This window comes from Miscanthus floridulus, chromosome 12, assembly GCF_019320115.1.
Source record: "Miscanthus floridulus cultivar M001 chromosome 12, ASM1932011v1, whole genome shotgun sequence".
Lineage (NCBI taxonomy): Eukaryota > Viridiplantae > Streptophyta > Magnoliopsida > Poales > Poaceae > Miscanthus > Miscanthus floridulus.
Window position 1 is genome coordinate 48954667 of NC_089591.1, and position 13042 is coordinate 48967708.

The 13042-nt window shown below is 47.5% G+C and overlaps 1 pseudogene; it reads left to right on the top strand.

Moving 5' to 3' along the window:
- The first annotated feature begins 4826 nt into the window (after nucleotides 1–4826).
- The window catches only part of LOC136495831 (uncharacterized), a 35813-nt pseudogene continuing 27597 nt past the window's right edge, over nucleotides 4827–13042 (top strand).

Genomic DNA, 13042 nt, shown 5'->3' on the forward strand with positions numbered 1-13042 from the left:
AGTGGTGTACACTTGGTGGTGTTGGCACATTTACAAAGGAGGTGGTGTTTGCAGGGTTGAGATGGGTTTGGGTCGGCGGGATTCGGCGCTTTTGGGAAAATGGAATGCCTATTTTCTATTGCGCCGGATGCAAATTCTTGTGGTTGGCTCATTGGAGCAAGGGTGAAGAAGTTAGAAGTGAAAATGAGTTGATCGCGAAGACGCTGGCGTCGGTCAACTGACCGGACGCTGGGTCTGAAAGCACCAAACACTGGCAGGGTGCATTCGGTCAGACTGACGTACGGTGACGTAGAAGCTGGAGTGTGACCGGACACTGGGCTGCGTCCGATCATGTGCGACCGGACACGTCCGGTCGAAGAAATACGCCTCGGGTACCTTACTGGAAATGACTGAACGCTGGGGTCCAGCGTCCGGTCAGTTGAAGCTGCTGCGTCCGGTCAAGTCAAGTGACCGTTGGAATCGGGACATATGGCAGTCTGCGGGCGACCGGACGCTGAGGTCCAGCGTCTGGTCAACATGATCGGAGCATCCAGTCGGCCCGATTTTTGCCCAGTGAAGGGGTAACGGCTAGTTTAGCCCTTGGGGCTATAAATAGAAGTGGCCTTTGGCCATGGCTGGTGTGGAGCACCTTGGGGGACTTTGTGTCCATGCTTGAGAGTGCTTAGGAGCCCTCCATCTCACACATACTTGATAGTGATCATTCGATTGTGTGAGTGAGCGATTCTAGTGCGATTGCATCATGAGGTTGCATCGAGTGGCACTAGGTGATCGAGTTGCAAGCCGGTGGTGCTTGTTACTCTTGGAGGTTGCCACCTCCTAGATGGCTTGGTGGTGGTCTCCATCGAAGTGCACAAGAAGCTTGTGCGGCGCTCCAGAGAAGTGCTTGTGATGGTCATTGTGCTCGCCCCACGGAAGCCGCGAAGAGCAACTCTAGTAAAGCGTTTCATTGAGCTACCCTCACTTCTGGGGTAGGTTCTTGTGGCGCCCGACGTGCGGGCTTAGCGGGTGATGCTAGTTAGCCACCAAACCACCAAGTGAGCGGTCGACACAATGGGGACTAGCGTGTTGGCAAACACGTGAACCTCGGGAGAAAAATCATCGTGTCAACCTTGTTCTTCCCGTTGGTTTGCATCCCCATTACACAAGCTTGCAATTACTTTTATATATATTAAGCTTGTGTAGTTGCTCTTGTAATTAGATAGCTTGTGTAGCTTGCTAATTACCTTCTTGCTTGTGTAGCATAGAAGTAGCTCCCTTGCGTGGCTAATTTGGTTTTAGTAACCTTGTTAGTCACATTGCTTAGTTTGTGTAGCTAAGTATTTGCGCTCCCTAATTAGGCATTGGTTGCCTTGTTATTGAGCATTGCTAGTGAGCTTTGTTAGCTTTGTGCTTTTGCTTACTAGCATGTGTAGGAGCTCTCTTGTTGCTTAAAATACTAGCGGCATAGGTTTGTGTAACCTTGCTCCTAAAATTGTTTAGGAGAGCTCTAACTAGCCCGACACCTTTGTTGCATAATTGTTATCTTTGCAAAGTGCTAGTGAACATATATAGTGGGGTATAGTCTTGGCTAGACCGATAGTTTTAATTCCGCATTTGTATCGGTTAGCCGACGCGATTAAGTTTTACAAAAGACTATTCACCCCCCCTCTAGTCGCCATCTCGACCCTTCAATTGTCCCCCTGGATTTTTGGAATCCCTTGTCTTTGTGGTTGTCATCTTTTTTCTGATTGTCTTCTTTAGTGCTTACCTTATTATCTTTTCTTGTGTATCGATCATTGAAGGTGTAGCAATTTCTGATGGTGTGATTTTCTTTAGGGTGCCAGATGCAATGCATGTTTTCAATGTCATCATACCTTCTGGGTTTGGAAAACTTCCTTGATTTGTCAGCCACCGCAATGGTGTTGTCTGGTCCACGTTTTCTTTCCTGATGTCTGATGTTTCGATGATTTTGCTTGTCCAGGTTATCTCGGTTGTTTCTATCCGAGAACCTTTCTCGTGTCTTCTCCTCTATAGTAATCATCTTTTCTACTGTGCGTCTGAATTCTTCATTGTTTCTCGGGTTTTCTTTGCAGAAGTCCTGAAATTGCCACCTAGCCATGATTCTATGAGAGAAAGCTTCGATTACTTCTCGTTCGGTGATGTCATGTACTTGAGCACGTAGTTTGCCAAATCGTCGATAGTAATTTCTGAGACTTTTGCCCCCTTTCTGCTTGAGTTCTTTTAATTCTGCATGGGTGATGGGGTGCGTAATGATACCCGTGAAATTTTCACAGAAAACTCTTTGCAAGTCCTCCCAATTTCCGATTGACCCTGGATTCAATTTGTCGAACCATTAGAGGGGCATGATTTCTACGGCCATGGGAAAGAACAAGGTCTTGATATCATCGTCTCCTCTTGCTAGTTCAATCAATTGTGAGTAAATCCTAAGCCACTGCCTTGGTTCGGTCTTGCCATCATATTTAGAGTGGTTGGACGGCTTGAACTTGTGAGGTAGTCGTATTAAAGCAAGTCTATTTGCAAAACAGGAGAATCTATCATGCATTCTGGCTTCTTTGTATTCTGATTCAGCACCTCCTTCCACCCAACTATTGTTTTGGTGAGAGTAGTTCTGTGGGGCTGTCTGAATGGGTGCTTTGCTTCTGATCTTCCTTGGTTTTTTTGGCTCAGTAGTTTTGACTATGGTCCCTTCTACTTTCTCTATTATGACTTCCACTTGGTCCAAGTCTTTCGAAAGCGGACTTCCTTTGATTTTGATCTTCCTTCCTATGAGATGTTGATCTGGTAGGTAGTCATGAGCGGGTCCTTCCGTCGTGCATCCTTAGGGCTGCTGACCGGAGAAAGTCTCAGAGTTGTTCCTATTTTTCACTGGGATGTGATGTTGCTCCGAGTTCTTCTAGTGCTTCTTGGATCCTATTGTAGGGTGTATTCGCTGTGCGTCTTTCTTTGACTTCTTGTTATGATTTTCTTCTATTGTACTCGGCCAGATCTGACTCATAATTGATCCAAGCTTCCTTGCGCTGCCTAGCATGGCGTCGGCGTCCTTATTTCAATTTGTTTCTTCTTTCTCTAGCTTGCTTCTGATTCTCGGTCTCACCATCGTGCCCCTGGATAAAGGGTGATACGTTGGACTCAGATTCATCCGATGACCTAATGTTGGGTGCTTCCGGGGGGGACCAATGGTGATCGAGGACGGCAAACCATGAATACTTCTTGTGCGTGAATTGTTTTGTTATCAGCATCGGTTTCCACACTGTCGGAGTTGTTGATAACTTTAGTAGAGGCTTCAAGGTCGCATATCGAGTCTCCTTCTTGGTAGGGTAGAATTGTTGTTGTCTTCATGCCGACTAGTCGGGTATCGCTATCCTCAGGAACAGAACCTAGCCAGTGGATGATGTAGTCTTGAGATGTTATAGTTAGTACTAGACCTTCCTAAGCTCCTTTCAGTGGCATTCTAAGCACTGGATCGAGGGATCCTTTGGGCCATGCCTAATAAGATGTTGCCATGTTGTGGAGTCCGAACGGAAAAGGACCCAACTTCTTGAAAGGACTCTGAGTGTACTCCGAGTTGTATTCTTGATAGGCCGAGGCCACGCTCTAGAGCCCCGCTGGAAAAGAACTCAATTTCTCGAAAGAACTCGGGTAAGACTCCATCTCGGATGCGGAGCCTGAGTTTGAGTCAGATGCACAAAGCCGCGAAATCTGAGTTGGATCGGACATCACAAGCTGTGCGAATCTTCTAGTGAGTTGATCTGCCATAGTTGCTGAAATAGCAAGGTCTTCATGGTGATCCAAATCTTCAAGGAGACGGCCTTGAAGCTTGCTGTTGTTGTCCGCCTCACAGATCCATGAACCGAAGATGAAGGTTGATCCTATCGAGAAGATCATGTTGACGAGGTCCGTTGAGCTCTCGGATGCAAATTCGTCGAAAGCCCCTACCTGGCGTGCCAGCTGTCGATGTTTCACCACCAATAGCCTACCACGGGGGTACCTAGGGCAGTTTGTTCGGGTTTTAGTGTATGCAGAACTCAATGGTAAATGCAAGAGACAGTCGATTTATCCTGGTTCGGACCCTCGATCGTTGATCGAGTAATAGCCCTACGTCTAGTCGGCATTAGCCTTTGCGTTGGATTGATTGTCAAGTGTTCTCTCTCTTGCCTCTAGGAACCCCGCCTTCCTTTATATAGTCAGGAGGTCAGAGTCCTAGTCGGTTTATAATAAGAGTTCCTAGTAGGATTACAGAATAATACTACTACTAAGATTACATGAAAAGAATCCTAGTTAGACTAGATCTTCTCCCTTCCTTGAGGGGTATCCCATGGGTCCCGCATCGACAGGCAGCAAACATAGGCTATGGTAGGCCAAGAAATGCTCTTGATGAAGTAACACAACTTGAGACAGCAATGGGAGAATCACTGAGGGGATCTAATTCTACCTTGGAAAATGATAGTTCTTCACCTTTTGGGAGGCCAAGTGGTAGTGGGGCTGCAAGTTGTTCAGGAAATCATCAAACAAGGATTGACAGGTTCTACCAAAGTCCTCAAAGTGCTTCCAATGCTCCTTTTGACATTGATTTGGCACGTAGTAGGACACAAGCTCAACCTCGAGTAGATGTTATGCTAATGGGGGGGGGTGCCAAAGAGAAACTTGGGAAATCTTGGGCAAAATGGTTCCATGCTATGGATATTCCTGAAAGGAAAGCTGACTGCCCGTACTTCTGATCAACACTTAAGTTATCACAACAGCTTGGTGAAGGAGTACAAATTCCAACCGGAAGAGAAATAGATGGCCCATTATTAGATATGAATTTTCAAGACGTGGAGGCTCACATGAGTCAATTTAAGGAAGACTGGCATGAATATGGTGTTACCATCATGTGCGATTCGTGGACAGGTAAACTATCTTGCTGTCCATGATGAATGCAATTGTATTTGTGCATTTACTTGTTTTTTTTTATTTTTGTCCATGATGATTGCTGATTAGTTATCTACAGTTACAATTTTTCCTTACTGTCCATACTTGAGTGCTGATTTTAGTTATCTATAGGTCCTACCTTGATGTCCATTATTAACTTCATGGTCTATTGCAATGGACGCATGTTCTTTCTCAAGTCTGTAAATGCAACTGGGTTGATCCAGAATGCAGATTACATTCACTCAATCCTTAGAGAGGTGGTTCATGATGATGTTAGGGAAAAATGTGTTGTTCAGATTATCATAGATAATGGTGCTAACTATAAGAAAGCATGTAGGATGATCATTGCTGAGTTTACACATATTACTTGGCAACCATGTGCAGCTCATACTATCAATTTGATGTTGAAGGACATAGCGACCTATATTGATGTCGAATATGTTGTGGATAGTGCAAAGCGAATTTGTAGGTTCTTGTACAAGCATAACAGGTAATTACTGTTACTACTATAATTGAGAAAGTTGTGTTGAAAAAAATTATAGTTTTGTAATGACTCTTCTCATTGTAGGGTGCATGCTATGATGAGAGAAAAGATAGGTGGGGAGCTCATTAGGTGGAATGCCACTAGGTTTGGCACAATTTTCATATTTCTTCAGAGTTTTTGGGATAGACAAGATAAGTTCAAGCAATGGATGATATCTGATGATTGGGAGAGTTACAGGACGACTAATGAAGGGGAACATGATTATGCATATAATTGTTTGACTTCCAAAAGATGGTGGAGTGAGATGGAGTTGGTGTTAAAAGCTGTGTCACCGCTCTATTTTGTACTTCGTTTTGTTGATCAGCAGAAGGGTGCTGTGGCAGAACAACCCAAAATAACACGATTACGGAGGTGCTTGTCTTCCACCAGACACTACACACCCCGAAAGCGAGTTATAGCGGCGGTATCCGTCGGGCACACCCAAAGGAGAACCCAAAAGATTCATATTTTTCCTAAGGATCCAATAATGAGAACGAGTTACAATACAAGTCCATTTTATACATCAGAGTTTCTTAGAAATTATATTATTACATTACCAAATGTTAGAGTGCGGAATGATAAACAACAGAATTTAAAATAAACATCTAGCAATAAGAATGAGGATTCGTCTGAGCCCACCAGAAGAATCCTCCACACAAAGATACTTCTCATGCATCACCTGTAATAGGGGTAAATAAACCTTGAGTACATAATGTACTCGCAAGACTTATCCGACTAGTGGGAATAATTTCCCAACTCCAAGGAAAATAATAAGCTTTATGGTTTGCTGGTTTTCTTTTGGCAGAAAGCAATACTAATAGTGAGTTCTTATTTATGTTATTATTACCAGCCGTATTAAGTTATTATCTATCCAGTCTATATAAGCACCTGTTCTACTTTCAAGCAAGAGTTGAGCAATCAGTTTCATTTCATCATCTTCCATCTTTCTGTTCTTACTACGGTACTAGATCAAAAAACAAGCCGTACCGGATTGCCCGGTGATTCGCGAATCAATGCCCCTAGCTGGGTACCCCGAAAACACACACCCCGCTTATACCCCAGGCACAAGCAGGACTAACCCATCACCCTCCTGTCCTGGGTGTCCAGGTCCCTGTCCAAACTTGGACTCCAAACCCCCACTCCTGAGTCCTAGACTCAGGGCGGTGCAAGGACCTCCACCATCCCTGCCTCCAATCAGTCAGTCCGGAAAGAGCCAGATCCACGACAAGAGAGTAACGAGTCTTCCCTGTGCCCATACCCAAGTATGTGCTCGGGATAATAGATCTGTGACTTGCCTCGAGACTTAGGCAATGACTGGTCCTTAATTGACACAGACAGTGAAAAAGTATAACCGAGCTATGCCCTGTTGGTCACAGGGCACAACCCCTTACACCCACCAGTACCCAAACCATATCCCTGCCCAGTCACCATTTTTTCTTTCCACCATTTTATCATAAGTGATCATATTTATCACCTATTTGCGAGTAACGGCAGGTTACTCATGCTACCGATATCCTGAGCATAGCAACTACTCGACCTTTACTAGTAGGACTCATGGGTAGATATATTTATGCATGTAGTTTCCATAAAACGCTTATAACTTAAATGCACATCATATATATATATTTAGTGATCATAAAATTGGGGTTATGCACTGGGGCTTGCCTTGGGCAGATGATGGGTCAGCAAAGTCAGCACCAAAAGGCTCCGAGGTTCCTTCCTACATAAGGATCTCCTCCTCATACTCCTCGATGACTTCCTCGTACTCCTGTTCATCGACGGGCACGAACTCTATCAACTCATGATCTACATGCATGAAATAATGATGCAATACTTAGTAATATAGCAACAACAACTCTTAAAATAAAAGTATATTGGTCTAACTACTAAGCTAGTGCTACCGACCATGGTACTAAGTTATTTATTGTTACCAATAACAAGTATGAAGTATGTCATACATTGTTATAGCAACTACATGTATTCTTACTCCTAATGCTGATTTACGCTATATATGATAAAGCAAGGATAATAGCTACTCTATTTATCAACTTACTCTAGGGCTACAAAATTTATAGCAAGTACATAATAATCTAGTGAGCCTACTGTAAAATTTTTATAGCTATAGCTATCATCAATTTACCATAAAATTCCCTACAATTATTAATCTATATAATACTAAGATCTTTAGTTTGAATTTATGAACCTACCATTGTCATAGCTAACTATAATCTAACTACACTAACAAGTAGATGGTATTTTTGTGAACCTAACAAACTTGGTTTCACTATTTTTGGACATCTACAAGATTTACTACAATTTATCAAAGTTCAGCTAGAAACTATATTGAATAAACATTTGTAAATCGCTGGAAAATTGGAAAATGAATTCACAGCGCGGCCCAACTCGCAACGTGGCTCGACCCACCACGGCGACCTGCGCCCGTGCGCTAGTGCGGCACACACGATGGCCCGTTCCCACGACAGCGGCCCAACATGGGAGACCCACGCGCGCGTCGACGTTTTTGCAAACAAGTCCCCGTTCTTTTTTCTATTCGTGAAGTTAACCCAAGCACTATTAGAATGTGTCACTGGCTTCGCATCTAGGACCCTACCTCTATTCAAATTCATGCTTTACAAAGTCCCTGGCCAGACGAACAGGGGCCATGGCCTTACCGGCCAAACGTCGGCAAGCACCGACCTCTTCGGCACCCACCAGCACCCCCATGAGCCTCTACGTGACATGCGCAACAGATTGAGGTAACAAACGCCAAGAATGGCACATCACGTAGGCGTGGCCACGCGCCGCGGTGGGGTCTGGCCATGGTTTTGGCCGGCGAAACCACCTAACTGTACGCCTCTACTGCTACTCGGTAACCATCTATAGGCTAAGAGTAACCACCTTGAAGCCCTAATTGAATCACAACTATGCCCAACCGAGCTGGCCATAGGAACAGCATCTAAGCCAGCTCGTCGGTGGCCGCCAATACGCTCTGGGCTACCTAGCCACTAATTGACTCAACCGCCTATCCTAGAAGCAAGAGGGCCTCACCAGAGATGTGGCGGATGGGCTGGGCGAAGTCGTGAGGAACGACAACGGGCTAGCCATGTGCGCGAGGTTGCTCTGATTCACGCCGGCCACGATGAAGGCGTTCCTGGCGCCCTATTGCTCCATCGGCGGAGCCACTGCACGAGAGAGGCAAATAAGTCAAGGAGAGGCAACAACCCTACCCAATTGAGACAATAGAGCAATGAGCATCGCCCTGGCCGAGCGCTCGCCTCGCCGGCCATGGTGGACTGCCGAGGGGAAAAATCTCCCCATTACCTCACCGTAGGAAGGAAGCCTGGCGAGATGACTCCAATCGGAAGCTAACTACTCTAGCTCATAGTGTGCACGGTTAATTAGAAAGTTGTGGAGTATGCGAGGCCAAATTGTAGGGGCGACGCCTACGGACTTATGGCGCCCGGTGACGGCAACACTTAAATTGACGCCCCTCCCTTGTACCACCGCAACAGTGACCGGTTAGGCACGACACTGTCATCCCACTTGACCACCAAACATGCTCAGTAACATAGATGGGGCCAGTGCATTGGTTTGGCGTTGGCGCGGCTCAGCCGGCCGGCGACCTTCTAGGCGATGTGATGGGAACCTTTAGCGTGGCCTCACGCGTAAGCGTGAGAACGAGGCAAGCAGGGCAAGCCCACATGTGCACACAACCGAACGTCAACGGAAGTAGTAGCTGTGCGGCAGCGTCGGACGGTGCACAGTGCAAGCGACGCGACACGATGGCGAGCAGCAGACTTAGGCGGACACGATGGGAAGGGGTAGAGCAGGCAGGCCTGCCGGGCCCAGCACGCGCGCGTGCCATGTGCCAGAGTGCGGCAACAGGAGGTCGTGGATGGCCACGTAGAGCCAAACGCGCGGTGTGCGTGTAGGCGCGACGAGCAACCAGCGCGGCAACGCCGAGACTCGAGCGGTGACCGCGCCTAGGCGCTGGCATGGATCAACATGTGGCATGCATGCTTTTTAAAGCTGTGACAACAACCAATTTGATGATCCGAAAGCCAAACCAGTCATTCTATCCTCAGATAGGTACATAGGGCTATCAAACTAAGAAAAGACACCTCGCCACTTCTTAACCCGATCGTTCTACAAAAATTGCCGAACATGGCTTCGTCGACCCATTTTCAAACTTACGCGAAATGACTAAGCTTCAAACGGTTTCGCGTCGAATTCCTTTTCCAAGCTACTTGATACACTAGCTAGCGAACCTCGTCCTCGACCGCATGTATTTTATCATCGTCTACGAAGTTTGTACTATGAACTTTATCAAAGTTTCGCATAAGCATTTTATAGCATTTTTGTTCGATAAAAATTCACTTAGAATACTAAACGATATAAAGCGACATGAAATGTAATACTTGTTTCTTGTTTCAGATGAATGTTTCAAGTGCCGTATGTTGATTTATACTCTATATTACACCCATGTATAAACAAGTATGATGCTCATGCAGTGTTTCTAGCAAAAACTATACAATGTAACACCGAGGGTGTTATAGGTGCTTCAATATCTAGATTCCTTCCAATAATGTTAAGTTCTATAGATGACATACGCGGCAACTTAAGTCATAATCCTGACCCCCGTTACAAACTTATGCTTGATAAGTTAATGGAGGTAACCAATGGAAGGCTTCAATATCTTGTCAATGATAATCTTATGATTGCAGGTCTGGGCTAAAGTGAAACTTGTTCAATACATGTTCCTATTTCAAGCATTCCATCAATTTCTAATGTTGCTGAACTTATTTCTCTTATTAGCTGCTACACTTAATCCTAAAGCGCTATATACTCACAAGCTTGCAAGAAGAACAATATATAGACATTGTCGGGGACCTAATACCGAGGTACCCCAGAAGGTGGAACCAATAACCACCGAATGTGAAAAACTTCTGGACGCATAAGGGCACCGTTTCATCCCTTGTTCGGATGATAGGAGTTTGGTTCCGCCTCGCCCGACGCCTTTGGGAGATGACTCTGCCTCGCCCGAGGGCTCAAGGTTAATCTCCATCTCGCCTGACGCCATTGGGATAGGCTCGGTGTCGCCCGAGGGCCAAGGGATAAACTCCATCTTGCCCGACGCCTTGAGGACGGGCTCGGTCTCGCCCGAGGGCTGAGGGATAGATTCTGCCTCACCCAACCCCAGAGGGGCGAGGTCGGTCTCACCCGAGAGATAGGAATTGGTCTCCGTTTCACCCGATGGCAAGGAACGAGTCTCACCCTGCTCCATATCTAAAGATTGGATTCATCCTCCCTAACGACTTCTCCCCATTCCCTCAAGATGATAAGTATAGGGCAAGACAAGACGTTTGGGTCAACCATGGCTCCAAGGACCATACCCTGCACCCTAGCAGGAAAAGTACTTCTAGGGGATGACAGGACAGGTGCTTTAGACCCTTCCGGACGCCGTAGAGCCCGAAAGGTTGTACGGGTGCATGCTCCTCGCCCTATAGAGTTGTAGGCGCCGCCTTTAGCCCTAGGACACGTAACCCGACGAAGATATATGACAACCGCTACGCTCCAGAAAAGGACTTAATATCTCCATGCACGACGGACATTCCGTCACCACGCTATGGACCCAAGGGAGCGGCACTCGCTTCTCGACCCCTCAGGTCCGCTAAGTCAGAAGGCCTTGACCACGTCGTCGCTCCAGACCCTGACCCCTCGTCCCTCCGACGAAGACTCACAGGAACCAGAAGGCATGCGAAGCAAGGCTAGGAGAGGCCAATAAGTCAAAACCACTGTACTACAGCCCACACCCTGTGCAGGGCAGCATTCTGTAATCGACCTGACATTCTACAGAGACATCAACAGTATTGTAGGCGCCTATCTTCCTTCACACTCATTAGAATGAAGGAGGAGGATTGGGTAGACATGAGCCACAAGACTAAGTAGAATATACATCCTAAAACCTCGCCCTTGTAAAAGCCGCCCCCTTCCTCTATAAAAGGGATGCGCTTCCTCCATCAGACGGACGGACTCTTGAGACCAAACAATACGACACATAGATACACACAATCAAGTTGTTTCGAACCTCTTGACATCCCTTCAACCCTTCCATCAGAGACTTGGGACCAGTCCCTCTCTTGATCGTTTGTACCCCTTACTACAAACCGTTCACGGAGCTAATAACACGAGCAGCAACAAACTGGACGTAGGGACTTTCGGCCCGAACCAGTATAAATCTTGTGTCCTTTAGCGCACCATCCGAGCCTAACGTGCATTACTATAAATTTACTTGCCGGTGCTTGTACGAAACACCAACAGTTGGCACTCCAGGTAGGGGAGCTTGCGCATTCCAAATCAGGCCTCGGATGGCCACCCACGCAATCACCTGGGCCCCGGGCGCACACGTGCGTTTTGGCAACCTAGATTTCATCATCACACTAGGAGGAGAGCTGGCACTGACTCACTCAGCCGCCCCATCTCCCCCTTCCATCAACCTCAGCCGTCTTAGGCTTGAGGGCCCACCGGGCAACTCCCTGGGAGTCCCGTCATCAAAGGAGGCCTCTCACAATGCCACTCTATGTCCGGAAGGGTTCGTACAGAGCGCCCCGACAGCGTTTCCGTTTGGTCTCCGCAACGTTGCGGCGACCGCTGGCCGCTTTCTGGTGCCACGTATGGTTCAATCACCCACGGGCATCGGGTTCATGGGGGCGATTGAGCAGGATACGGAGACCCTCTATGAGCTCCTCAATGAGGAGCCAGGATCATTCTCTAGCTTGGATTCTAGTAGGGGGAGCCACCACCCTTCCCGAGAGTGCTTCATGACGTAGACCCCCGAAGGTCACATCAATAGCGCCTCCAGGGAAGAGGTCACCCCTACAAACAACCCTGACAGAAGATCCAGGGAAGAGATGATAGCCCCATCTCGCCTAAGGATGGAGCAGCTGAGGGCCCATCAGCAAGAGATCGATGAGGCCGGGCAAGGGCTTGTCCAAGAATACGCGGACATCAATCGCGAGATTGAACGCCGCAAAGATGGAGGGCGCGTGCGCGCCACGGCCCGCACCATACATCAAAGGATCCTCACCGACGATGGGGCCCTTCCTCACTTTGCCCGAGCCAGCTAGAACATCACCGCAGCAATCGCCTTGCTGCATGGCCTTCCGGAGGCCGCGACGTCCGACGATCACCGCGCTTGCCGGGAGATTCGCACGTTGCTCAAGCATGCAGCGGCGTAGCAGGCGGAAAGTTCGTTGTCTCGATGATGTGAACCTGACACCAGCCAGCGCACGCCCTTAGTGCGTCCCACCAAAGACGCGTTCATTCACCAAACACCGCCAGCCGGCGGGTAGCCCTCCGTCGTCCCAGTATATCAACGCCTCGATAATGGCCACGACGTATGCAGCATCATCGACGCTCGGAGACGTGCCCACGGCGATGATGGAGAAGCAGCACGCCGCGGCTATCATCCCCGACATGGCGGACGCTACGACAGCAACGAGGACCGAAGCCCAAGCCCCAGCCTTCTAGGCCCTCAGGCCTTTGGCTGAAACATCCTCAATGCTGCGTTCCCCCTAAGGTATCGACCGCCTACCAACATCCCTAAAT